The sequence below is a fragment of the Nothoprocta perdicaria genome, unplaced genomic scaffold (genome assembly GCF_003342845.1).
Source record: "Nothoprocta perdicaria isolate Ctin4 unplaced genomic scaffold, notPer1 scaffold_62, whole genome shotgun sequence".
NCBI classification, from domain to species: domain Eukaryota; kingdom Metazoa; phylum Chordata; class Aves; order Tinamiformes; family Tinamidae; genus Nothoprocta; species Nothoprocta perdicaria.
The window spans coordinates 834,973-859,787 of NW_020455888.1; the positions used below are offsets into that span (position 1 = coordinate 834,973).

At 44.2% G+C, this 24,815-nt stretch overlaps 1 protein-coding gene across 1 annotated transcript in view; it reads right to left on the reverse strand.

The window, feature by feature from the left end:
* Positions 1-24,815, reverse strand: part of ATP8A2 (ATPase phospholipid transporting 8A2) — a 273,938-nt gene that overhangs the window by 64,021 nt on the left and 185,102 nt on the right. The window lies entirely within an intron of this gene.

Genomic DNA, 24,815 nt, shown 5'->3' on the forward strand with positions numbered 1-24,815 from the left:
AAATGCTCTCCCTAGACCCTCTATTGCAGAGATTAAACAWGCCCGTAACCAGAGGAGAAACATTTGCCTGTAAACACTTCTACGCCTGTATAAATATTGTTAGAGGCCCATCAGCCTCGCTTAGCCAGAGCCCAACCTTGGCATTTAGATGCTTCCTTCAACCAGATCATAACTGTTGTTTTGCTGTGTGGATGAAGCTCCACTTCCTACCTCTCACGGTTATATTGGGGTGTTTGGGTGGTTCATTATTCTCCAACTGTTTCTCCTCAGAAATCCCTTTCTCAGCAGAATATGATCCACCCACTACCAGTGCTCTGGCCTGCGATTTATGTCCTGTGACACGCTCTCCAGAAGGACACCATGGGATAGCAGGCCTGCTTTCCCAAGCTCACTAATAAGCTATTCTTTCAGGTGGAACAATAAACTGATTTCCCAGAAAAAAATAAAAGAGGAAGAATAAGCCTGGGTGGGAAGGTAGGAAGAAAACAGAATGATATGATCAAAAATGGCTAGGTAGGAGTAGCAGTAATGTTCACTGTGACAGGGCTGTAGATAAGGTGATCCTGGCTTGGCTACATCAAGACATGGATACGTGCAGGTTGTACAGCATTTAGGAGTGCTGTGCTCCAAAGCCTGGCTCTACTGTTCATCTCAAGGTGATTCAGCTGTAGTGAAAGAGCCAGTCCCAGGCCAAAAACCACTCCCAAATGGCCATACTCTCACTGTATGCCAGCTTGTCACCTGCAGCCACAACAGGACTCTGGAGAGGCCAAGTGGGGTCCTCGTGGAGGGTCCTCTCTGGAACTGCTGGGACACTCGCCCCAGGTCTGGGGCGGGTAAGTCATCCTAGAGGCAGGGAGGAGCACATCAAGAGGCATTTTTCATCCAYTACTAGAGCACTTACCAGTGGCCCAATATCCAACCAGGCCCTGCCTGCTTTGCTCACACCTAGAAACACTTGCATTTCTAAAATGGCCAAGCCAGCTGTGTCCTCCTTCCCCATCACAGGCCACTGAATATATTAAATATCCATTCGGTCTTTTTTAAAAAATGCATTTGTAGAAAATGCATTGTGGATATCATAGATATTAAAATGTAGCATATCTGCCATGTCCCTTTTCCCTGATGTCCAAAAGCAGCCTCCCATCCTGGGTTAACCACACTAAAGTTATGTAGAGATAAGTTGCTTACTACAGATTTGTCTAAATCRCTTGTTTTCTTCACATTTTCAGCTCTTGTTCTTTGGTGTCTATGTAATCAGAGCTTCTAATTCTCCATGCAAAGAGCTGTGTTGGAAACCATGCTCCAGGGGTCCCTATGAAGGAACTCTGACCTTCCTGTTCCTCCCAACACTGTGTGAATCACCTCCTGCAGTCCCCACCACCGAGTTCAGACTGTCCTGGCTATTTCTGCTGCTTCTCTCGCTGGCTTAAGCTCCCGTCTAGCTCCACTACATCTCAGTTAACGCATCACCGCGGGGAAATATCCACCAGYGTCTAGACACATTGGCCTCTCATTTTACAGATCTTGGAGACGCTTTCATGGTTCAAAATTGCTTAGTCACAGACTCAAATAAAACACAACAACTAAGAACAACTGCTTGAGGGCTCTACTCCCTCATGAAAAGGTCCACTTGCCTCCAGCTGTTGGTTCAGCTCCACCATGCACGAAACGAAGGCCCACACATCCCTCGTGAGACAGTCTGCCCCAAAGACAGTTCCTACCAGGAGTCAGGTGCCCACTTGCCTATATTCAGGTTTTGGGGAGTTTTGCTTCTGTAGCATCACTGGACTCCACCTTGGAAGCCAATGCTTAGACTTACCCTTACCTGTGCTCCAGCGATACATTTTCTGCTTCCTTTCATTTTTATCAAATTTTCTCTCTCAGTATTTTTAAATATTAATGTCCCTCTCTTATTTTCTCCTGCACAGCTAGACTAGCCTTATGTTTCCAGCTACACAGGTGTATGGTAAACCTCAATTTCATAATTTCATTTCTGGTCAGTAAATTTAATGACTGTGTTGTTTAATATATACTCCATTCTTTCTTTCTCTCTTTCTCTCTTTCTTTCGCTCTTTCTCCTTCTCTCTCTTTCTCTTTGTCGTTGCCTCTAGACACATTGTTTTACATCTGTTTGCATTAAAGTGCATTTTCCATTGAATGACTCAGACACTTAAAAGATCCCAAATCCCTCTGAATTGGTTTGCATAAATTCTGAAGTGTTTGTTGTTCCCTACCTCTAACTTTGGTATCAGCAGCTAACATTTAATATGATCTTACATCTGATATTCTCATTCAAATTATTTATACATGTATTACTAAAAAGCACAGTCCCCTGGAGAATGCCACTAGTAACCTATTTCCAGCTAAAGGAATTACCTTTTGCAGGCACTCTGTTTAACCTGCTTTGAGACAGTTTTCAAGCCAGCAGGCTTTTTTTTTTTCTCCTCAGACCACGAATTTGTCATTTAACTAGTAAGCTCCCTTATGCAACTCTATCATTAACTTATGCAATGCAGTTCTCTTGTTATCTGCACAGAGCATTATTTTTTATTTTCTTGATAGCATGGAAAATAGATCATCAGCATGTATCTGGAAATGCAAAATCTGGAGTACAGAATAGGCATGTTTTTTTGAAGAGGTCTGATYTTTTTACTTAAAGTATTTTTTCTTCTGACAAACAATAACAAAAATACAAAAAATCTATTCAAAGCAATATCGAATGCGCAAACATGATAATGCTGCATTAGCTCTTGAGTCTTTTTTGTTCCATTTGCTCTAAGTTGAAATCTTCATCACGTTTCTTTCAGAACCATCAGCATTTCTGTATCAGACAGTTGGCAAGTGGGAAGGGAAATGGTCTTAAAGATCAAATTAAAGAAACCTGACTGAATAGCTCAGATTTGCCATGGGACCCAATTATTTCTATTAGAAACACTTATTTTTTACAGGAATAAAAAGTTTTCTTTGGCATCCCAATAATTATTTCTTATAATTTTGGAAATGTTGAAGTAGTAATTTCCTAAAGATTTACCCATTAACTCTTTCCTTGCTAGAAACAGACACCTCAAGAGCAACTATATAGTAAAGAAGAGTTTTTTCCTCTTTGTTACGGAAAACATGATATAAATAGATCTGCAAGTTAAAAACTCAGCGGTATTTGAAAAAGTTACCAACAACCTGGATGGGTTCTCWTACCACAGAAGCATCTCTCCCTGCATTTATGGATAGAATCAGCTCTACAGCTGAAGGCCTACACTGCTGTGGGCAACGTCAACGTGCCAGCTAGAGGGATGTCAACACTGGCCCCATATCTCTCTGTAGCAGCAGACAAACATTACGAGGGACAAAGAGGACAAACTGTACGTGTCACTACACAGATGCAGGGACCAGGGACCACAGGAGCATCCCAGGAGCTGCTCACCTTTCATCACGTCGCWTGGGAGCAGCTCGGTGCTGAGGAAGGTTGGGAGTCCCACAGCTCTGGACAAGTCCACCGAGCACTGAGCCTGCTGTTTTGGTTCRGAGCCTCTACACAGCAACCAGGAAAGGAAAACTACAGCCTATACTGGGAACATGATGCCAAAGGGTGATAATACAGTCAGGCAGGATACTGAGAGAAGGCTCATTTAAATGTGGCTGATACTATGCAGCGAGAAAGCCTTTTGAAGACATCTCTCTATACCACATTGCACTGTAAGCATTAGGCTGCACAGCTTATTTCACTGATAAACACCCACACTTTTTATTGGAAGCCACACGTGAGGAAGTTCAGGAAATGAGAGCAAAAACCTGTTTGTGATGGCAGAATTCTTCACAGAATCACAGAATCACCACGGTTGGAAAAGACCTTCAAGATCAAGTCCTTACCTGTCTTCTAAACCATGTCAAAAAAAGTGCCTCATCTACATGTTACTTGAACACTGCCAAGGATGGTGACTCCAACACTTCCCTTCTCCTTGTTCTAGAGGGAGATCCATGCTAGGTCATAGGGAGTTTTGAGGGAGTTGCGTGAGCCACAGGATACAGAGCTGGAAGGGTTAGCTGCTTCGCACTCAACAGGCCTTGGTCCTTCTGCAACAAACCAGTGAATTCCTGCTTCGTTCTGAGTTCTTTGCATTTATACAGAGACTTTTTTAACAAGAATCTTCAGATGACTTTAATTATAACTTGCCTGCAGTAGCATCCAGCAGAAATAAGGCCCTGAGAGTTTTAATTTTTGAAGCAGAAACATTATCATTTTTTAAGTACATTTGAAAGTATTCTTTTTTTAAAGTATGATAAAATTAAGCACATGATTTTTTTTTCTGAAAACATCTTCAAAATTCATGTATACTATCTCAGAGTTAAATGTAGCTCAAAAGGACAGCTGTAGCTACAGCAAAGCTTCCTGAAGAAACAGTGCAATTAAATCACTATATCTAACAATCGCTAATGAGAACCTTACACTAAAATCATAAATTGCAAGATAGAATCCAAGATTTTATGACAAAAAAGACATACTGCCCTACACAGAGTTGCACAGAAAGTGCTTTGCTCAAGCAAACTGATCCTGGTGCTCTTGGATCCTGGTGCTCTTCCTTACTTAAATGTGTTATGTGCTGCTTTGTACTCTATTGCAATTATAGCTCTCAGAGAACATAGTAGACCCCTGATCTGAGGCACTTCTAGCAGAAGCAGAAGCAGTTCTGTTAAACTACCCTCCACCAAGATCCCCTCCAGGCAGAAACCCCCATGCAACTGCATTTCTAAACCCACCCAAACACTTTCAAACAGCAGTGGGAAGAGCTGCAGGAGCTGGCTGTGGTGCAAACAGCAACAGGAAGGCTCGCTGAAGTCACTGGCAGGTTCTAGCAGGGGATGGATGGTGGTTCCTTTCCAGAGATGCAGCCCTGTTCTGGCAGACATCTCGCCACACGTCATACTGTCCTGGGCTAACAAAGTGACCCTTGGACTACCCTATCWTCACAGCTCCAGACTGTAACTGCCGATTTTTTTTTGTGCCAAATAACGTAGCAGAAGCAGCCTCTGTGTTAAAGATGAGGATTAAATAACCCTGCTGTGTGCTGTTGGCCTCTTCCTAAACTTGGGAATAGATTGCCTAATTCAAATAAGTTTGGCAGAAGATCCAGAGTCTTAGAAGCAGCTTAAGTTCCCACAAATTTCACCGAACTAAGAAGATGGATGGAGAAGAGATGATCYGAAAGCTCTGGTGCCCTGAAAAGGAAAAGATGCCAGGTAGATGTGTTGGACACACACCAGTGTGAGAAAGTGAACTAGCTCCAAGCCTGCGTTTCAATCCTAGGCGAAACTGTACAGCAGCAAAGGCCCAGCTCTCATCTGATATCTGCCATGGTCCCTGTTCAGCTCATGGAGCAGCTCCACTAACCTTTACAGGAGGACAGTCCCCTGCCTTTCTACCTTTGGCCTGCGCTGGGTGTCTCCTTCCCTGCTCCAGCTTCGTGTCTTCACAAAGCCAGTGCTACCGGGAGCTTCTGCTGGTCTTTGCAAAATGARGATGTGCACTATGGAAAAGGAGAAGGTGGCTTCCTACATTTTCTCAAGTCCATTRCTTTGTTCGCTCCAGATCAGGTGTGATATTTTTAAAGGTGAATTCTTATTTAGAAGACAGGAAGAAGAACCCCACAGTCTGTTGACTAAGAGTGAACAGGAGACATAACAGCACGTGAGGATACCCTCTAACACCACAAACCTCTGTTGTAATTCTGCCACTAAAATTGTGTTTGAGGCCATAGGAGTTTCAAAACGTGTAATGCACCGCCTGCGCTACAGCATACGGCTGCGCCGCAATTGCCTCGGACTCCCACAACGTCCTTTTTTGAAAATAAAATTTAACAAGCTATTTGAAGTGCAGATGATTTGTCTTAAAACATTTAAAACAGCATTGTAAGTACATGCCCTAGCCTTTTATTCCTGCAAATAAAATTCCAGGTTTCATCTTGTTTTGACTTCATGGGAGAAGACTCCCAATTATCGACAAACCTGCTTCTCTCTGAATTAAAATGGTCACTGGATCAGCATCATTCCAGTTACAATCAGATAAACTTTCAGGTGCCTCACACGAATTCACAGCTGATATCTGGCTACGACAAAATATCTAGAAAAAAAACAGTCAGATGAAATACAATGAGTCAAGGCAGAACTACGCTGAGCAAAAAAACAATAAAAAAAGGAMCTTACCTGATGCCTGTATACCCTGAAACTGCAATACCTTGTAGGAGTAAAGAAAGGTGGAAGGTAGAAATCCAGCYTCACGGCTGTATTTCATTAAAGCATGTTTGAATTTGTGCTACTGAGGTAGTGATCACAATGTAGCTGCCTGCACTGCCTGAAGAGCTGGTAGATGCTGCAAACTCTGTGGCAGTATYATTAAGGAAAGGCCGTTTGGCAGTAGGCAGTATGACCAGGAACAATATATTTTTTTCTCTATCATACAAACAGATTATATCCCTAGTGTGACTTCAAGTGACCCTGAAAAGTTCTCATTTATCTTATATGTAAAATGGGTAACCTGCCTAAAGTAACATCAAATAATAGCAGAGGCTGAGAGAGTCACATGGATTTCTGTCTAACAGTGTAAGAACTGGAAAAACTCAGGATCCTTGCCTAAGGCACAGAGCAATTTCCCTCGTGCTGTAGTACATCAAATAGGGAGATTGTCTGATTTCCAAAGCACATTATAGTAGGAGGACACTGCAATTTTACCTCTCCTCCTACAGCCTCCTGAGCAAGGGCTGGGCTCGCATTGCCTGTAATAAATTGGCAAGAGTTGGCAACATGGAAATAGAAACCGTGTGCGAGGAGAAGCCTGAGGAGGGATCTGAAAAGACACGGGGTCTGATTAATAGGCTGGAAAGAGAATTTTAGCTGCTGAAGCTTAGAAAGGCCGAAAGGGTGTGATTTGGGAATTTGGGATATCAAAACATGGGCGTTCAGAGCAATCAAGGGGGGGATAATTAGCACAGAAAGAACACAACTTTTAGCAGCAGATGTGAGGCTGTATGAAAATGCTTTCTCACTCTAAGATGCATGTACACATTTGAATTAAAACCCTATGTTTTCTCAGGGAATAATGCCCAGAATGACCTGTTAAAACTAACCCCTTCCATTCTGCCATCAAGATTCACCATCAAGAGAACAACCTGGGATCGACTCTTCTTGGAAAAGGATCCTGGGCTAGTTGGCCTTTTAGTGTGATCCAAAACGTTTACAAGGGCAGTGTCAACAAAATGATCAGGACCTACCTCAAAGTAAAATATGAAGTTGGTCTTAAATTCTTTGCCCTCCACCAGTAATTCCCATACTAGCCTTTGCTGCACTAAGCGGCGGATCCATGGAAATCCCCATGGAAATTCAGTGGCTGAAGAGGGGCATGTGTGCCAGGGTGAGGGGCTGGCCTCTGGTTCACACTTCTCAGGTGGGCTGTGGGAATGGAGACGAAGCTGGGAAAGGGACCGCGTTTGAGCCGTGCCCTGTGCAGAGGAACGCAGGCTGAAAGACGCAGAGAGCCACCGGACAGGGGGAAGGGAAGATAAGAAGAAGGGATTTTCAAAAAGAAAGTGTCAGCTCTTTGRTCGAGGATGTAAACACCGTTTATGTGCGTCCACTTCTGTCACTACTTACATCTCAGCTTAGCCCTATCAAACTGTGAAAAAACCTTACCACAGTCGTGTAAGTCGCACGATCAGCTGCTGCTGTGCAGAGTTTCAGACGCTGCCTGCGAGCAGCCTAAGTCCAGATGCCTGGTGGGGACAAGCTACGCAAAGGGAGATCCAGTGAAATGGTATTAACGGGATTAGCTTCATATAAAAAAAAAAAAGGCAAAGTGCTTAGTCAGAGCTGAAATCTCCTCCTAAGTTATTTGCTGTCTTCTGGACTGGAAGCTTATTCATTATAAACCCCCCAGTGCTCCTCTCCGCTATTCTTTTCCTGCTCTTGGTCGTCCTGTGGTTTGTAACAGTTTGGAAAACTAGAGGGGCATTCCTGAGTGGTTACAGATGTGTAAGGATGCACATTGCAGGCCACTTCATCAGGAGGATGACATAACCCCGCATGCCAGCTTCCAAAGGAGCTCATTTAATACTGAACTCGGAGACACGACCGTCCCAGCCCCACTGTGTGCCTGCTGAAAGTGATAGGATTATAAGAGCAGCTGCCAGTGCTCCGTTCCAAGAAAGCTCACAGCATTATTCAGTCTTGAGTTCCCTCTTCCTTCTGGAGCTATTTGATCCTTAATCTCTTCTGTGGATTCTTAACCCTTTTGATGTACTTTTCCACRCCACAAAGTTTTACACATATCTTTATACTAGAATGGGGGGGAGGTTAATGTGTCACAGTTGCACCTCTATTTTGCTCACTACTCAAACACTTGGAAACTACACATTTGTCTGAAGAACTGTCTATCATTTACCATATAAAAGTGAGAACAGACAAATAATATTTTTATTAAAACTCACTGCATGGTTTCTCCTGAATCAGAATGCACAACTGGGCAGTGTTAATATGAGGCTGCAGGGCTGCTATGACCAGGACATACAGAGTTATCTGTATCACAGCAGCACTTGCCATGTGCTTTACACACACAACAAAAACACAGGTATCACCCAGCAAGGGTCAAAGGCACCAGCTGTTAGGAAGCTTCTGTTTCATCCCCTGTCAGGACCTGCTTCCATTTCTCTACATAATGGCTTGTATAGTTAAAAGGTAACTATTTTTCTGCTGTGTCTGATCATACAGCTATGTATTTTTTGCTATTTATTTCCCTCCCAGAGGTGAAATGGCAAGCCACTAACATGATAATGGAAATTATCAACAAGAGATGGCTTCTACAAAATGCATGTTACTGACATTTTCAAAAAACACCCCAAAAATGTATGAAAACGGAAAAGCAGAGCCTCAAGAACTCATCGGGAAGATGCCAGAACCTGTGACAAGGAGGAGACTGAACTGGACTGAAGATGCTCTTGGTTGAAGAGGAGTGAAAATTGCACAAAGGGTAATATATCAACATTATGACRCCTAAAGAAATAACAGGAGAAAAAGGATACTGGGAGGTATTTTGTGAAACAAGCTGGGAAACCACCGTGGTCTGAGGACACCCAAAGCTTAATGAATAAAGGAAGGTGAAGGGATACAAAGGGGTTTGGGATGCAGCAAAGAATCCCTTTTGAAAGGGCCAGAAGATGCAGAAAGGAAGGATAATGAAGGCTGCTGATGGCAGAGGTGAAGACAGTGAGCTAGGTCACATCTTCAGCCCTCTTCCCTTAAAGATCTTGCACAAAACRGACAGGAATGTGTGGAAACCAACAGTGACAAACAGCCAACAGATCAATGGGGAAGAAAATAACGGGAGCAATTTGTATTGCCTGGGGAATGATGAAGTTAGGGAAATAAACAAATGACCTTGAGGTGCTCTGGTGAAGTTCCTCTATGGGGAGAGCACAGTGCAGCTGAGGGCTGCTATTTCAGCACTGACATCGAAACCTTACATGCAACTCAAGAAGTGTCACCCACCACAAGGGTTTCTTTGTAACCACTTGACCACTGATGTAACCCCTTGCACATCCCTTGCAATTTCCTCCCAGTTCTTGTCTATTTATTCAGTTCCTACTATCAGAAAATCCAATAAATCTTTATTGGGTTAGATTTACATACAGATGTGTATTTTCTCTAAGGAACACATCTGAATCACTTAGATGACAGCTCTGTACTGCATCATTTCTTTGATTTCAAGGGATGATGGAGCTAACTAGGTGGTCTAGGTAGGCTTAAATGACCACATTTTTATTACTAATCTATCATCTAGTGTTCGGTCTGTCATATTTGTACTTACAAAAGGTTACTGCATATTCTTACATAAGATTTCAAGGGAAAATCATCACCTTGCACTATCAAATTATCACTCCCAAGTCATGTAAGGTACTGTAGAACATGAGACACTGTGTGAAGGCCAACACTCAACCATCCTAGATCCCACACTGCAAAGCACGTGCACAAAGGTAGCTCAAGGCATGCATCCAAACCCATCCCAGCCCAAGGGGATGCTCAAGCCCACAGCAAGGCTAAGGGAAGGTATCGACTATTTGGGATCTCTTCACCATGAAGAGAGAGGAGACTTCGATTACCAAAGTGGAGGAAATTCCCAGCCTTCCAATGAGAGGCAGAGAAAGGCACAAGTTATTAGTACATTAAAATCCCCCCGAAAATTACATTAAAATCCCCCCCAAATTACATTAATATACTAACATTCCCAATCCTCCAAGCCTTCTACTCTTAAGTCTCCTAACAACAATAGCACCCACCTTCCCTGGCAGATGTAAAGATCATCCTCAATGAAATCAAGATTATTTTGGTTAAACACTTCTCTACTAGGTATTTCAAACAGTGTACTTGATAATATTGTGTGGTAGGAAGTGTATACTGGCACATGCCTAGCATGAGAATCTGGGAACCTCTTCCAGGTTCTCCATTGCTATAAAGTCTAGCATCTTGCTGGTCTTGGGACACATTCCAAGCCGACTGCTGCTGGCCCCAAGCTGGAAATCACTTCATTTGATTTGCTGGCCAGGATRCACTGGAAGGAAGAAATTTCACATTTGGAAAAAAAAAAAAAGCACAGAGGAAACTTCTCTGGAAGTTGGATTTAGCAAGAGCCAATTCCCAAAACACCCGGAGAGCCCGGGAGCCTGGTCAGGGCTCTGGAATGCAGAACGCGAGGAGAGGGCAGCTGTGAGCAGCACCTGGCTCTGCAAGCCACCGTGCCACAGCCTCAGCACAGCAAGGCAGCCCCGTCTGAAAATATCCTTTCTTTTTTCCCCCTCTCACCTTAAGACAGCACTAAGACTATTTTTTTTCTTCCTTCTTTATTGCTGAGTTCTGGCAGAGCTGTTCCAAACTTTCCAAACTGTTTAACAGATGACACAAATGGCCAGCAGTAGCGAAGCGGGGAAGAGATGCCTCTGCCTCCGTAATGAATTCTGCTGTAATAAAATTCCCTTTCAGTGAGGCCATGACTCTTGTCCTAGTTGAGTCCCTTCGGAAGAGAGAGGAAAAGGGAAGGAGCTGAGTATAAWGCAAAGAGCCCGGCTCAAATGACTCTTTGGGGCCTTCCCTGCAGCGCTGGCACTCAAAGTGGTACCTGTGCTCCGGGAAGACTCCTTAGCTCCAGCAACACTAATTAAGGGCACTTTGGATAATGCCCTTCAATCCCCCRCTGCGGCTGCTGTTCTGCTCACAGAATTTCTCCCTCAAGTCCTCTCCAGCCGTTTGAAGCCCTGCTGGAATATGCGCTGCACAGGCCGGGCCGGCGGAGCYGCTTGCGCTGGACGGGCCCTTCGTTGAGGCTGTTAATTTACCAAGTGCAGCRCGTGGGGAAAAGGCAGAGAACGGCTCTGAAACTGCTCCGGGGCCCTGCAAGGAGCCTTTTCCCTTCGCAGAAAGGCAGTCAGGGCAGCAGAGGCTGCTCCTCAGCTGCCTGAGCAGCCAGAGGGGAAACGGAGTAAGCGCCAGGCATATTTGTAACAGCAGCTCCGAGAAGATGCGTGTGCAGCAGCAGAAATTGTGCTCGCAAGTCCTGTGTGCCTATGTGAGCATCTAAGAAATGGCCGTATGCAGCAGCAGGGGTGAGCTGGGTGACATGTGGCCATGCACACGCAGCTGGGGATACAGGCCAGGGCAGTGGGTGCCCAGATCTGCACAGCAAGCAGCACTGGGGCTGGGAGGGCAGCACCCTGCTAGCAAGAGCAGTGCACTGACTTCAAACACCGGGTGCTTCTCTGCGCATCAAGAAGGAAGGCCACAAAAAAAGACACTAAAAACCCTAGCTAATTTTACTCTGGGCAAAGGTAGCAGCGAGCAGAGCCTTCCAGCGGACTCGTACATATTCAGACCACAGCAAGAGTGAGGACAGTTAAGCTGCTCCCTAAAATCATTAAAATTCAAGTTTCCTCGAGACCAGCAAAGCCAGCCAGGGSCTCCTGACCCAGAGGCAGCTACTGAAGGACAGCAGGTGTGTGTAGATCTTGCTGCTCTTCTGCTGCTAAATCTCCCATTAGGTGATGTTGGAAGCTACAGCAGTGTCGAGGGGTGAGCTGGCTTGAAAGGAGCAAAAAAAAAGGTATCAGATGCAAACAATAACTTCAGAAACGGGGAGCACGAAAAAACACACCAGAACTCTAAGCAGTTTGACCTGGATTGTGACCCGCTAGTCAGGCAGAGAGTTTTCATCCTAAAAGACACGGATTTCTGACAAGCTTGTCATTAAGCTGCCTGAAGAACCAGTAAACCTCTGTATGCTGTTGTTCTTATGCTACTTTAAATAAATGAATGTCACAAGCGTGACACATGAAGCAGATCACCCCTGTTTGCCTGGTGGGTGCCCTTTTCCTAGTCTCCCATTTTACCACCTATGTTTCCAAGACACTCATCGGCACTCTGACTTCAATGGTGCAAAATTGCAGCTCTGTTCATGAATTCTCCTTTCACAGATAAATAAGGGCTAAAGACATAAAATGGTGAATGTATTTAGTGTAGCTGTGCTTCTGTTTATGAGAGCACAGCTATTTTAATAACTTAGCTGCCACTTCAGAGTTYGGGCAATTGCTATATTTGCTTGTGAAATGCCGTGAGCACCACCTGGTTTAGCACCAGCCTCACACAGGTACCTGCACCTACATCAACACAGGAAAAAACAGAGTACGTATTTCAAAGTGTCATTAGGGAAACCGACTCTAAAGTTTGGAAATGTAATTGCTATGCATTGTGATATTAAGAAAAAAMTGAATACATATGCATTTTTAATATACTGTTTCATATAATGTACAATKCAAAGATGATGGCCTAAACCTCACTGAACTAAATACTAAACCTTATTACTTGTTAATGTCAAGTTCTTCCCTTGCAACTTTTGCTCTGTAGTTTTGACCTTGGTAGATGATTTCACTTAGCTAACTTAACTAGCACACTGCTAAGAAAATTTAATGCATGCAAATATTTGATAGAAGACAATGGCATGGTGATMAAACATAAAGAACGTGCAGAACTGGGGACCTGCCCTGAGCTTGAATTTTGTTTGAGAARATTTTTTGAGAAAACTTCAAGTGTTCTGTAATTTATAAGCAATTGTTACCACAAATTCTGCTCCTTTAAGATTCTGCAGCCCTTAAAATTCAAACTACTCTAGCTCAATGTGATATTATAATTAAAATTGCAGATTCAAGCCAAGAAAAGAAAAAAAAGAATTCTTTTTTTGATCAGAGCTTGTTGTCTCTTTTCATTTCTTCTTTGACTAAAGCAAATCCATCAAGCTCAAGTCCAAATCAGTCTTAAACTACTACTAAAAACACACAACTGAAAGTGCCCTGATCAGACAATCACCTACTAATGGTGATTGCATTAATGGTGACTGCATTAATGGTGACTGCATTAATGGTGATTGCATTAATGGTGACTGCATTAATGGTGACTGCATTAGTGGTGACTGCATTAATGGTGATTGCATTAATGGTGGCAGAACTGCTCCCTCTGTCTTCAACTCAGTGATACCACTGAAATCACTGTCCTCCAAATAGTTCTGACAGGGCAAATTCTAGGGCCCCAGGAAGAGATGGGAATGCTCCTACAGGAATGTCTAGAGCTGCCGTATCTGGAAGAGTTCCAGSATCAAAATCCTCAGGACACTGAACAATCCACTTCACGTGGCCAATATATTTGACTTACCACAGGCTGAACAGGTTCATTACCTACAGCTAGCTGTGAAAACCCAGACCTGCTCTGTGCTGCAGACACTGAGCTGCAGAGCTCACGTGCTGGCACCCAGCAGTGCCGAGGCTGGCCGGCTGCAACATCAGTCAGGCTGTTAACCCTGCAGAATTAGGCCGGCCTCATGGGTTTTCACTGACTTTGKTTTTTTCTGCACTAATTTTACCTCCAAATCTGCATGTCTGAAACTCCACACTCTTCAAGTCTGCTTCAAGCGATTACATCTTTTCAGTAAATCTTTGATTGTTCTTTCTGCTGGCTGTGGAGCTGTCTGCCTGCAATTTCTCAAAAGAGAGCCAGGATTTCATGTCCATTGGCCCCTGCATTCCTGCCAAAGCCCCGCAGAAATGAGAGCTGCTGCAGCTGCCAGGGTTTATTTACACACATTCCTGCCTCAAATTGAATTAATGAGCATAATTTAACTCAGGCAATGTCCTCCACAGCTCTTGTTTCTCTTTGCCCCTCTTGACATTTCTTTCTCTCACACAACTGCTCGCGCGGCCTTTCTTCAAGCAGTACCTAAAGAGCCTCTAGAGTAAAAAGCAATTGCAAGTTCACTGCAGATCCCATTTGACCTGCTAAGTTTGTACATCTCTGCTTACCGCCTACTCCACGGGAAGCCCAGGGCTCCCTTAACCTGCACGCACAAAGTTAACTGGAACCCACTGGCTGGTTTTAATCCATGTTTCCAACTTTAGCAAAGAGCCTCCGGTCTGACAGTTAGACATCCCCACGGCTCAGGAAAAGCTCTGAGACGAGAGATACGAGGGCTGCAGATACTACAGCACATCTATGGCAGTTGTTTAAGGTTTGAGCTTACTGTGTACTTGGCAAGTCTTCCTACACAGTCTCCCTGATCATTTTTTTTGCCCTCTGAAAGAAATCTGAAACTCTGCCCACGGATTCCCAATGTTAACAACCCCAAGGAGTCTGCAGGGACTGGTTACAGATACGAAGCCTTTTTATCCCACCAAATAGAGCAGGGCAGGATTTCCCACGTGTTATGTCAAAGATAGACCACAAACATATTTTGCCAAATAGTCACCCCCGTGTGACCGGTGCAGCCACCCGTTTCCCCACCTATTATCACATTATACGCACGTGCACTTCGCACAAGGCTGGGAAGCCTTGGAGGAGAAGCTGTATAATGCTACAAGCATCGGGGACGACTCGTTGAAACTCTAGATCCACAGGAAACCAGCTTGCTTAGCACATGGCAATGGGCCTTTCTGGAATGTTCTTCCCACAAGTCCCACAAACCTCCACGCAGCCAGTCCGGCTGACTTGGGATGAGGATTTTTCTTCCCTTGCACAGCACTAGCAAGATCCGTAGGGGCATTTCAGAGAGGATATATTCCGAGATTTTTGGCTGAAATCACAAGAAAATTGCTGGACCTGATGCAGCAAACCCCACAAATAGCAAATATTCACCCCATCCTAATAAAATCGGTAGAATTGATTGGGTGAAAAACAGCTACTTACCACAGCAAGAGCTCATGCTGCCTGTCTGGCATGTGAGTTAAGAGATCGTGGAGCCTCTCCTGAGAAGCTCATTGCAGTCAGGGCATGAAGGACGCTGCTTTGGAGCAGGATGCCACCTCTCTCCTTCAACACATGCAGCAGCATAAGCTAATATACACAATSCTGCTTTTTACCCTAGTGCTCCAGGGGAAAATAACTTCAGTAGTGAATCCTAAGAGGCAGCAGAGAATTAGGGTGCGTGGAGGGGTGCACAAATGTCCCAAAGGGAACTTCTGAACTCTCCAAGCAGAGGCCTGCGCCTTGCAAGCTGCAACTGTCACGGGCTCGTTATAAACTCTGATAACATCTAGACTAACAGAAAGACTAACCTGAATCTTCCAATTAACAGAGACACATGAGACAGCACCAACACTAAGGAGGCTGATCATGCTTTGTGTTTCTGCACACAGGCTCCTTAGAGTGGGCTAGAGGGGTTTAGTAAAGAAGTGGTAGGGTCAGAAAGGAAGTCTGTCCCCCTCCCAAAAAAAGTAATGATCTTGGAAAGAAAAAAGGACTTGGAAAGATGAAGATCCTTGCTGGAGGAAAGATGCAGAGAATGAGTAAAGACCCATGAGCATAGGAAGACAAGTGGAGCCAAGTGCCAGAGGATTCCCAAGGACCTTTGATAACACCCAAGGCTGGTAAATACGAGCAGCAGGGAGGTAGGAACTGACTCAACTTTCTCCCCACCTTCAGGGTCTGCAGTGACCTGCCTGCAGGGAAAGGAGGCTGAGACCTTGGGAGGGTAACGCTGGGATGGGAGCGGGAATCAGGCAGGGTAGGAGCTCAGGTTCAGAAGCGACCCCAGTCTCCAGACCCTCTCTAGGTCATAATTTACTCAGCCTTGCCCATGCCACTCAACACTTGGCTGGACTGGAGTCCTGACAAGCACCTTGGGATCAGCTTGACCTTGTAAAACTACARAGAGTTTTTAAACAATTCTTCCTTATAGAATAAGACAGCATAAACCCCTGATTTCTTCTTCCCCACTACACATAACAGAAGACCAAACCATGCTTCTCCCAAGCTCCTGTTGAGACGAAGCCAGCAATTAGGCTTGCAAGTTCTCTTGTAGTCCCCTCTGTCTCTATCCACCTTCCCACTGATCTTCAGCAATACCTTCTCCATTAGACCTGCCATTCCAGTAATACACTTGTCTCTGGACACAGTCCATTGGACCCTCGAAAACCATCCTGGGTTTTGTGGCTGAGCTGCCAGTTCCTGCCTTTCAGACCCCTTCTGGTTTGTGTGGAGGTGCCCGTGGCCCAGCCGTTCCTCACGCACATTCTGCACGCAGAGCAGTGGTCAGACCCTTCAGCTTCAGCCCTTTGCCCAGCCCCCGATCACAATGGCACTTTTCATAAGCACATAAGAGAAATAGCTTCACAGASCCTTTATTTTGTACCCTTCTCCCTTAACAGATGCAGATCTTGTTACTCCATGTGCCTACTTCTCCCTCCTTCCTTTTTTTGACCCCCTACTCTCTCTCTTTTTTTTTTTATTGGCATGCAATTTTATCCCAGCACAATGAAAATCAATTGTATAGCACTATCAAAGAAATCCACCATCATTTCCTCTGACTTTTACATCAGTAGAGCAGAGAAACTTCACTTGAATTTGGCAAGACCTTCCCTGAATGCAGCTTCTGTTCAAGAAAAATTACAAGCGGTTACTTTGCATGTTTCTTTGAAATTATGGGCATGACAGAAACCTAAAAATATCCTTTTTTTGGTACAACTTTATTACAAATACACTCAGTATTCCATAACAAGAATATTTCTTCCATATGCAAAAAAAGCATCAGATATCAGCTCTCCTACTGTATGTATATTTAATATTAGATTAAAAATATCAGCAGATATTTAACCTAATACGTAATCTAAACAACAGATTACGTTGACACACAAGCTACAGGACTAATAAAAACAACACCAAAATGAAATCCTCCAACACATCTACTAAAATACTTACTCAAAACACGACTCCTAAGAAGTTCTCACAAAGCTGAGTCACTTGGTACAGCCTAAGATTGCATGAAGTCTTAAGCAACTGGCCACATGATCTTGTCCCTCGCACGCACAATCTGCACATCTGTGCAGAGCAATGAATTGCACAAGCCGTGCAAAGCTGGGAAGCCAGCTGTCCTTCAGCCTGCCCCCTGACTCCAGGCCCTCTCCCCACACAAGACCTGCCATGGTGTGACTGACACAAGATTTCAACCCGTACTGCTCTATCATCACCTTGAAGAATGAAGTGAAGGAAATAAGTTTGGTTATTGTGGTGTTCTCAGTCCATTTCTTTGAGATGATTTGGCAGCTCCCAGCTGTTGAGCAGGGACATAGTGGTAAGAATTGATCTTTGTGGAAACCAAAAGTGCTGTTCAGCACCACCATTCAATTTTGTTGAAAATAAGAAAAATCCATTTTGGGTCAATGCTAACATTTATTTTACACTTCAGGCACTGTACTGAATCCCCTCCTTCCTTTTTGTTTTGTTTGGTTTTCCACAGACTCCTACATATGCCTTCCAACAAGGTTCCTGCTATAGAAATACCAGCTAAAGTTGTKAAAGTGCAAATGAAAAATGACCCTCTGGCAGCCAAACAGGGGCATCTGGGCTTCCCCACAGGCACTCCTAAAACGTACAACATTCAGATTAAAATCACTGCCTTGACCACATCCCTCCTGATGGAAGTTCAGTACAAGATACCACCACGGCCAGAGTGCAGGGGAAAGCAGCAGGCTGCATCAGTGGCTGCATCAGTTGAGCCCTGGCAAAGTGTGGAGCACCTGGAAGGTCGCTGCACTTCAGAGCTCACTATTTTTGAAGCCTGTGCACTCATGGTAGTGCTGGAATATAACAGACATCATTTCTACTGTATAAGGCTTTTCTGGATCAAGTTTTGACATAATACTACTGGGAGAAAGAATGAGCTCATGAAATACGTGCTGYGGGGAGGAAAGGGAATAAAGGTGTATTGCAAATTTATCTGGAAATACTTTCCCACGTAATAATGCTTGGTTTGTCCCTCACAAAAATGCAATCTAAGGAGCCCAGGAAAGAATTATCAAGCCTGAGGGTTGTGAGGAACAGAGTCAGAAAAAAATAAACACACCCTTAAAAATTAAATTGAAAATTCACTGAAATTAAAATTTCAATGAAAATGCAACATCTCTCTCCTGTCCCCTCAAAACGAATAAGCTTCTCAATAAAGTCTCATATATCTGCTAGCTGGGTTCTCCTGTGTCCATCAGGAAGTAAGAGGTGACTTCTGTGTCACCAGAGCAYGCTATAAAACCATCGATTCCAAACCACACAGGCCTCTCCTGCCCTCGGGACCAGGTCCCCTCTGCTGCTCATGGAGTTCTCTAACGGAGCAGTGACTTCACTGCTGTCAGCTTTAAAGGCTCTTCGGAAACCGCCTCTCCTACACATTTCCCTCCACTTTTCCTGCTCTGTCTCCCAGAAATTATGGGAAGAGCAGCACGCTGAGCCCTCCACTGCCACGTTCCCTCTCCCCATCCTCGTAACGCTGCCCAAGCTGGGCTGRTAGCTCCGAGCACGGCCGGGGTATCACTCCATGCCTTTGCAGGGCCTGCTGAAACCCGCTGTGGCAGGTTCCTGGCTACAACAGAAAGAGAGGAGTGGTAGGCAGGGAACTCACATTTTTTAACCATGAAGCCCTCCAAGCCCACTCTGCCTATCACCCCGTTGGCCTATGAAACTTATGAAACTTATTTACAAAACATGTCCAAGGCCAGGGCCTTAGCAAGATGCTTAAAAACTGTCTGGCTACTCTCCAGCTCTATTATTTCAAAGAAACTTTTCTCCTTTTCTTTTGGCGGGGAGGGCAAGTAGGCAGTTGTGTGTTTTCAATAGGGATGTAGACAGATCCTCTCACACATGACATAAACCCACACTGCAGAGCTGCTTGTTTCTGCTAATGCAAAATGCAGCAGAAATTGTGTGGTGCAGTAGGGCAGCTCATATGGTCCTCGTTTTTCCAAACTAGTCAATATGGGTCTTCTGTAGACATGAACATTAATACACTGCTTCTGGTACAACACGGTAGCTGCTTTGCTGCATATTTGAGTCAGCTGTTTCTAGTTAAGAAAACATGGACTAGGATATCTTCCAAACATCTTCCCACAAACAGGCATCCAGGCTTTGCTGCTCTAAAAATAAGAAAAAAAAAATGGCTTAAGAGAAATTTTGAAGGGTATGAACAACCTCATACTCAAAACTGTGAATAAAGTTATAATTTTTGGAGCCCAGTCCATTACCCTAGATGTATAACCCTGTCTGTCTTCAGYGAAGGAGCTTGTTTCTGCACTCCTGGGCCCAGCCATCCCCCCGCATCCTAGAAGCAGCGTATCCGGATAATTTGCCGATTACACAGCAGCCCAAATGTGTTGTGTATGATGTGCTTTATTTCCATGCAAGCTGCTGACGAGTGTTGAGGCTTGTTCAGGCTCAGCAGACGTTGGCCGGCGCGCGTGGCGGGTGTCCAGCCTTGCAGAGCTTCCAGAGGACGGGCTGAGCAGCCAGGCTCGCTGCCGTGCAGCATAGGGGTGAGGAGCTGCTGCCTCGTTGCTCCTCATTCAGTACCCTAGCCCAGCAGCCTCAAAGCTAGAATCAATTTTTATGCCCATGGCCGAACCCTACTGATAACAGGCACATTCTGCTTAATCTACTGATTTAATATTGATTAAAATATTGGTGTTGTTGATCTTAATTTTTTCACCTTCTTGTGTATCCTACGGGACAACACCAGGGATGTGAAAAACGACCAACTCATTTCCGAAAGCCACGTGTGGACCATAAAAGCAACGTACACCCTCCCTCGACAGACGCTTAGAAATATGGGCTTACTTCGGTAGTCTAATTTGTCTGTTCAGAGCAACTGTCCAAAACTGCCGAAGAAGTTCCCCAACCACATCAAGGGCTGCTGACCACAGTGTGTAATAACAACAACAAACACGAGCAGCAGGCACCGAGGAGCTCCGCGTGCCGGCAGGCGCCCGGCTGCTGCCGAGCAGCCCAGGGATGAATCTCCACAGAGCCAAAGAGTGACGCCGCAACGTCACGTGCACGCCACTGCACACAAACAAACCGCAATCCGAACGGCCAATTTTCTAACTAGCACCAAACACGGTCAAAGTAGGAGAAGCCAAAAGAACAACTGAGAGGAAAAAAAAAAACAAACCACAAACGTAGGGAAAAGACCAAAAAAAATTCCTAGAAAACAGGAAAACATACAGAAGCTGTTAGTATGTAAGCAAAGATCTGAAAGAACCATAAGGTGAAACCTCTTCRTTATGTTGCAATAATAAATATCATCTTGCTTCCATTTTTTTTTTTCGGTTTTGGTTTGGTTTGGTTTTAAATCTTTCCACGCAGGTTTCTCACAGTCGTCAAGAACAGGGGCAACAAGATTTAAGAGAGTTTCAGACTTGAGACCAGCTACTCTCCTGGCCATAAAAGCAGAGTACACCCTCCAGAATACACATTTTCCCCTCCTCACAAAGGCTGTGCAACTAATACCTGAGGGGCGAATGTAGGGARGAAGGGCCCAAGCTCTTCTCAGTGGTGGCCAGTGAMAGGACAAGGGGCAATGAGCACAAGGTGAAACCGAGGCAGTTCTATCTGCATGTGAGGAAKAACTTCCTGACTGTGAGRGTGACAGAGCCCTGGCAGAGGCTGCCCAGGGAGGCTGTGGAGTCTCCTTCYCTGGAGATCTTCCAAAGCCGCCTGGCTGCCACCCTGTGCCCCRTGCTCTGGGTGTCCCTGCTGGAGCASGGGGTAGGACTGGGTGATCTCYAGAGGTCCCTTCCAACCTCAACCAGYCTGTGGTTCTGTGAAATAACCAAGCAAGAATCTGGCCTTTCGGCTGAAAAGGTGACACTCTGTGGGCAGCATGAGGAGACTCCCCAGCTAGTGTCGGCCCTTCTTGTTAACACAAGAGTGGCCTTTTCAGGCAGCCATTTCCACTGTGCAGAAGGGGAGCTCGTGATACATTATTTGGACTGTGGTTTTGATGAATCTCCTCAACTGCAGCCATACAAAAGTAACTCAAAATTGCAATTCCAGCTTCAATGCATCCAGCCGTGAGGAGGCTGGAAGGCCTCAGATGTGAAAGGCATTACTAATGCTGCTCTGAGATCAAAATAATGTGATCTAAATTCAAAATGATTTTTAAATCCCAGTTCTGAGATATGCCTACATACATCACCCAAGAAAAACACACACACACACACACACACACACACACACACACACACACAACCTTTGAAAGAGATAACTTGCACTTCGGACTAAACAAAATGTATGACCCTCTCAGATTAAAATTCCACTCTGTTCACCTCCTTTCCTTAAGTTGAAAGAGTAAGACTAAATCAAACCTCCTTAAAGGCATTTTATTAATGAGAAGAACAAGCATCATGTTTTTCTCATTACTTCATTAATGGCTATATTAAGAAAGGRAAACAGGCTGAAAAAAATCACACCTCAGTAGTGGATGCTGCGGAGGGGAGAGAGGAACCCCTCACCCTCCCTGCCTTGAACACCGAAGTCCCAGCACTGTAACTTGGGCGTGGGAACGAAGGGTATCTGTTCCTCTCCATCTCAGGTAATATTTGGATTAAAATTCAAAGTTTTTCTATATCTTTCACATATTGTCTCTCGTTTTGTATACCTGCACTTATGCTCTCATATATAGGTATCGATGTAGGCAAGCGTGTGGGCCCATTCCCGCAAAGACTTTCATTCTGCACCCTGTGATATTATTCCCATAAACCCAAAGGATGCTGCAATTCTGTCCTCATCCTTCAAGGCATCCTATCCTCCTTCCCCAAGCAAAATCCCACAGGATTGCACGAGAGCTGACTCTGGCTAACGTGTACACAAAATACCACCTCAGTGTGGGTATTAGCTGCAGCCCCCAAGAGCTCAGAATGTGAATAACTAAAAAGGCATTTATGTCCTTAGGGCAGCACCTTTCTATACCAACTCTTCACTAATGGGTATTAAGCCACACAGTATATTGTACAGAACACTGTAATCCTGGAAGTTTCTCAGTGCCACTGTTCTTTGTGCTGGAAGAAATGGAAAGGAAAAGGAGAAGGATAAGAGATAAGAGAGGAAAGAGGAGTGGAGAGGAGAAGAGGAAAGAGAAGAGCAATATTCAAGACTGCCTTGGTCTTCATTATTGCAACTGGTCCTGTTAAAGGAAAACATTTTACATTTATGTCTTAAAGGTTCCCCCAAACAACCACAGAGTTTATTTCCAAAGTATCAGAGTCTGACAACTGGAGCACTTCTGTTCAGCTGTACTGAGATTTTTATCACAACTTTTGTCTTATTATGTCACAGGTACCCTATTATGATTACAGGTAAAAATAAAAGAAATATGTGGTCTCTTCAGCAGCTGAGAAAATCTAAATTGCTTCTTTTTTCCCTCAAGTGGGGAACCAAGAATGCTCTACATATGATAATAATAATAATAATAAWAAAGTGAAAATGGTTTAGTAATAATAAACCCCAGCAGAAACAATGCATCTTTTCACATAGTTAAAGCTCACTGAGGCTCCATGCTGGTATTTGATGGATGGATGGAATAAAACATTTTGCTTGTCATATGCCCTCTACTTATGGCACAAAGTCCTGGTTGGCATAGGTGCTAGATGAGTATTACAGTTAAGAACTGAAATATTTCCCTCTTACGTGTTATACTACTTGGCAGAGTATAAGTATCTAACAAATTCTTGATTTCTGTTTATTTAAACAAACACATTAACAAGATATTTAAAAACAAAGCAAAAATAAACTTTTCACTGTTGCTTTTTGCCTTTAATATATCTTGATTATTTGCAAATGCAGAAAGGAAGGCAGCAGGAGCAAAGCTTAATTCTGGGAGGAAAGCATGCAATTCATTTCACAGCCTGGAGCCTAGCGTGGTCCTGGGTCATTTCTCCATGTGCTGGTATCCTGACAGCAGCTGATTATTCAGGATTACTCTTTGCACAGAGGCAAGTCCTAAGCAAGTTCCCTTTACTGCAGGGGATTTGCTTGAGTTTACAAAAGGACAAAGAACCCCAAATCTACTCTTCCACTTTTCCTATTTCTGTCAAAGAATACAGGAAAGCTGTGATAAAGTGTCAGCGTTCGTGCTTATTTTTACTCCGAAGGCCACACAATATATTGCTTCTGATTCCCTATTCTCTGAAATATCTTTCTGGAATTATGAACAACTCTTAATTGTCTTTGGGTGACGATTACTGATCCAGGGACACAGCTACGCAAGTACTGGATTGCATTTAACAATATCACTCAATTACCCAATGCAAACACTGCATTCTCAATGAAAATCATCTAAGGTACTTGAGCTCAGCATTAGTATCTACTAATATCACTTCTCAAGTCACTGTCAAAAAAGCACAGCATAAAATGCCTAAATGGAAGAACACATTTAGAAGGTATTCAGGCAAAACCAAAATGTTATTAACACCCAGTTATTGTTCTGAGACCTGTGGTTTATGCTGGAGCAAATGTTGACCACAAACATGATAAGAATTTTCTGGCAGTTACCACTGAAAAAGAAAAGGGAGAGACTTCTGAAAAATGCTGCAAATTCAAAGTTAAAGCACACAGCTTGGCCCTCCTCCGTTGAARGAGCTGCTCATCCTGCCCTTTGTGCATTAGAGGGGCAGCACATTCACGGCAGCACTGCCAGGCTGCTGTGCAGGAAAAGCAGCTGGTGGCTCTGCACGATGCTCAGCTGGGGCTGGGGAAGCAGGAGTTAGAGGTGCTGATGCAGTGTGTGCTGTGAAACACAAAAGACCCCACGAAACACTACCAGAGAAGCTGGATTTCAGCTCTGCCTGTCATTGACTTGCTGATCCCTGCCTGTCAGCTGTCACTCTTGGCTGTAAAGAGCTGTCCATGACAATCTGCTACAACCTCCATCATCCCCAGCGCGGTAGCACAAGGTAATAAAATATGTATTAGGCCAGAAGAATAACAGAATGATGCCAGACTGTTCTTGTTGAGCACAACAGCCTGAGCGTAACCTCAAAAATCTCTAATTGGTTCCCTAACACTTGGCTTTTTTTTATATTATTATTTTCTGGTAGACAAAGATGTCATTTTATAAGTTAAATATGTTCAAGTTCTTTGTTAAAAATAGTAAATTGCTCTTCTTCTTTCTATATAATAAACATCTTTGCAGCGTTAGAGAACATTCTAAACTTTCTACAAACCCTCTTTTTTGGTCATTTTGACAGCAGTTCTGCTTGTTCGCTTGCTGGTGACATTTTACCATATATTTACTAAGCTCTTCATTGTTCCTGGGAGCCTCCTATTTTAAATACGCACGCGGCTCCTGAGTGATTCTGACAGGCTCGTGATTCCATCTGCTCACCACGGGCTGAAATAATGACACCGAAGGGAAAAATTTCACCACCTGGAACTCAGCTGACACCAAAGGAACAATTCCAACCCTCCACCAGTACCGTAAG